The sequence below is a fragment of the Bubalus kerabau genome, chromosome 17, assembly GCF_029407905.1.
Source record: "Bubalus kerabau isolate K-KA32 ecotype Philippines breed swamp buffalo chromosome 17, PCC_UOA_SB_1v2, whole genome shotgun sequence".
NCBI classification, from domain to species: domain Eukaryota; kingdom Metazoa; phylum Chordata; class Mammalia; order Artiodactyla; family Bovidae; genus Bubalus; species Bubalus kerabau.
Window position 1 is genome coordinate 62320042 of NC_073640.1, and position 3734 is coordinate 62323775.

Below are 3734 nucleotides of genomic sequence, written 5' to 3' on the forward strand. Positions count from 1 at the left end.
TCCAGTACTCTTGCCTGGAAAATCCCACGGACGGAGTAGCCTGGTAGGCTGCAGTCCGTGGGGTCACTAGAGTTGGACACGACTGAGCGACTTCACTTTCACTTTTCACTTTCATGCATTGGAGAAGGAAATGGCAATCCACTCCAGTGTTCTTGCCTGGAGAATCCCAGGGACGGGGAAGCCTGGTGGGCTGCCGTCTCTGGGGTCACACAGAGTCGGACACAACTGAAGCAACTTAGCAGCAGCAGCAGCATCCATATACCACATTCACATAAGTTTCTCTCATGTATAGATTTTCTGATGTTTAGTGAGTGCTGAGACCTGAGTAAAGGATTTTCCACACTCGAAATATTTGAAAGATTTCTCTATATGTATTCTCCGATGTCTTTTAAGGTGTGAATTTTGACTGAAGAATTTGCCACACTCATTACATCTGAAAGGTCTCTCTCCAGTATGAATTCTCCAGTGAAGTTGAAGATGTGGTTTTTGCCTGAGGACTTTTCCACACTTATCACATTTATAAGGTTTCTCACCAGTATGAACTGCCTGGTGCATTAAAAGTGTTGACTTTACATGAAAGGCCTTGCCACACTCATCACATTTGTAAGGTTTCTCTCCAGTATGAACTGTCTGATGAGTTAAAAGGGGTGACTTTACACGAAAGGCCTTGCCACACTCATCACATTTGTAAGGTTCCTCTCCAGTATGAACTGTCTGATGCCTTAAAAGGATTGACTTTTCATGAAAGGCCTTGCCACACTCATCACATTTGTAAGGCTGCTCTCCAGTATGAACCCTCTGATGACCAGCAAGGTGTTCATTTCGGCTGAAGACTTTGTCACATATATCACATTTAAACAATTTCTTTCCTGTACAAATTTTCTGATGTCTCCTGTGGCTTGAACTGTCAGAAAAGGCCTTGCCACACTCATCATATTTGTAAGGTTTCTCACCAGTATGAATTGTCTGATTACTTCAAAGAGTTGACTTTACACGAAAGGCCTTGCCACACTCAGCACATTTGTAAGGTTTTTCCTTGTGTGCTTTGAGTTCTTGTGTTATTACTGAAGCATTCATAAAACCATTCCCATATATATTAGAAACACTGGTTTGGACACAAGGAGGAATTCTTTGAAGTGGTGAAAATGAGAAACTGTTGTTGACAGACCTCTTAGCTTCACTATATTCAGAAATTATCCCACCAGTTTGAAATATCTGCAGTTTATCCTGAAAGATAAATCCAAGTCTGTTTCCAAAGGGCTTGATTCCTGCATCCTTTCTATGATGCGAATCTCTTCCATCAGGCACATTTCCATTAAGGCTTACAGGTGTTCCTTTGTAATTTCTTTTGTCATCTCTCCCCTGACACTCAAAGTCACGCATATTTTCCTGACTTTCCCAAAGATGAAAATGTTTCATTTCACAGCTTTCAGGTCTTCCCAGCATCGATGTTTGGAATGTTTCTAGTTTATCACTGTTTGCTTCGGGTTGTAAATGCTTGATCACATGTGTAGGAGAGATATCTACAAGATAAAAAGAATCATAGGTATCCCGCTCACAATAATTCAAAAATAAATGTTTCATGTTGAATATATGTTACACCAAGAGTAATGCACCAAGTTATGAAACACCACAATGATGACCTTAAGTTTTTAGAAACACTAAAGGAATAGAATTCTTAACTTAAGAAAGCATAATATAAATTCACCGTTAAGGTAGCGTAGTTTTAAAAACCATATGCCAAACACTCACATTGGACAATCTTATGCCAACTCTCAAAAACAGAGTATTTTTCTACCAGAACCATTAGGAATGTATCAATCAACAGTTGTCTCAAATTGAAAAGAAAAATATTACACTGTCACTGTATTCTGCATACTTACTATACATAAATAAATTCTAAACAATATATTATATATTGTAACAGTAAATAATCCAAAACCAAGATTACCCAATTAATAATTAACTAGTCATAATTGGTTGTTTACAATTGAAAACAAATGAGAAAATGAAGAATATGACAAAAACAATTTTTTGGAAACAACATAGTTTTCTAAATCTGCTATAGAACTATGTACCCATAAAGAAAAGGCATTTACAATGCTAACAAGTAGTATGTTTCAGCTGTATTGCAGAATACACGCTAAAAGACCATCATCTGTAAATGACACATAAATTAAGATGTAAAATAGTCACCATTTTTCTAACAGCCAATAAACAAGGCAATCCCTACCTATGCTGTTGCTCTTCAGTCGCTCAGTCATGTTTGACTCTTTGCAACCCTGTGGACTGTAGCCCACCGGACTCCTCTGTCCATGGGATTTCCCAGGCAAGAATAGTGGAGTGGGTTGCCATTTCCTTCTCCACGGGATCTTCCTGACTCAAGGATCAAACCTGCATCTTCTGCATTAGCAGGTGAATTCTTTACCACTGAGCCACCAAGGAAGGCTAATCTCTAGCCATGCACTATTCTTAATTACCTGGTTTAATGGCACCAAAATATAATAAATAAAAAGTGAGTGCTTTCTGTATTTATTGACTAGGGTCAGACACAATATTGCTGAAAAATGTTGCAAGTGAAAAGCATACAAGATATAATGTAGTTGAGGTTTGACAGAAAACAAAATTCTGTAAAGCCATTATCCTTCAATTAAAAAATAAATAAAATTTTAAAAAGATATAATGTAGATAAAGTCGTATCATAAAGAACATGACAGAATATAGATATTACCTTTTTAAAACAAAAATACATTTTGAGTATTTACTATAAAGCATGTACTATTGTAAGCCAACTGACAGCACTAATTTGCTTTAACAGGCTTCAGGTAAATTAACATGTTTTTCTCTAATCGGAGCAGGAGACACACACAATTGGCACACAAAGTTGTAAGAGAACCAGGATATGAATCTGAACCTACAGACTGAGAAAACTTATTTGTAAACATGACCACCCACCGAATGAATAGATTAGAAAAAATTAGAAAATATTTAAAACAATACAAGGAACTTAGAAAGAAAATATCAAAGAAGATACAAGACAGAAGTAGTCTGTTTAACTATTATTCAACCATCCCATCTCAAAATGGGTTGTGAGTTATCATGGATGCACAGAGTGATTTAGGTCATGTCCTGAAAAACTTGTTCAATAAATGACCAGATATTATCTTTACAGTGAGAGTATGTAGAAGGGGGAGGGATGTGACAGGTAAGAACCATGTTTCCATCCATATCAACGTACTATGTGAGGAATGGTCAGGACTAAGAAAGGGCCTGCGTGGAGCATAGGGTACACAGGTTTATGTCAGATATCAGCTTGTGACTGCATGTCTTTGTGAAAATAACTGAGAGCGCAAACTAATATACTGACCTTAAAAGAAAAGAACTGGTTCAGCAAGTTTATGGGCATTATACTATGGGTATGGGACAGAAACAAGAGAGATTTTAAAAGTGACTGTGATATATGGAAAAAGCAGGATAATACCTGTTATACTATTTACAATGTAATGTATCCAACTGTGAATTTTGTAAGTTACAATGGAATGCTTATATTCGAGAAGAACATACACAATATTCCAGGATATTGTGTAAGAATCCTACTAGCAGAAATCAGAAGTAAAATCCAGGAAAAGGCTATCTAAACCTAGGTTCCTCTGACACATAAGATTAATCTGTCTATTGGACTTTTCAGGATTTGGAATAGCTGAACTGGAATTCTATCACCTCCACTAGCTTTG

The 3734-nt window shown here is 37.0% G+C and overlaps 1 pseudogene; it reads right to left on the reverse strand.

Annotated features, from left to right (window-relative positions):
• Positions 1-262: 262 nt before the first annotated feature.
• On the reverse strand, positions 263-1509 carry LOC129631278 (zinc finger protein 239-like; annotated as a pseudogene).
• Positions 1510-3734: the final 2225 nt, after the last annotated feature.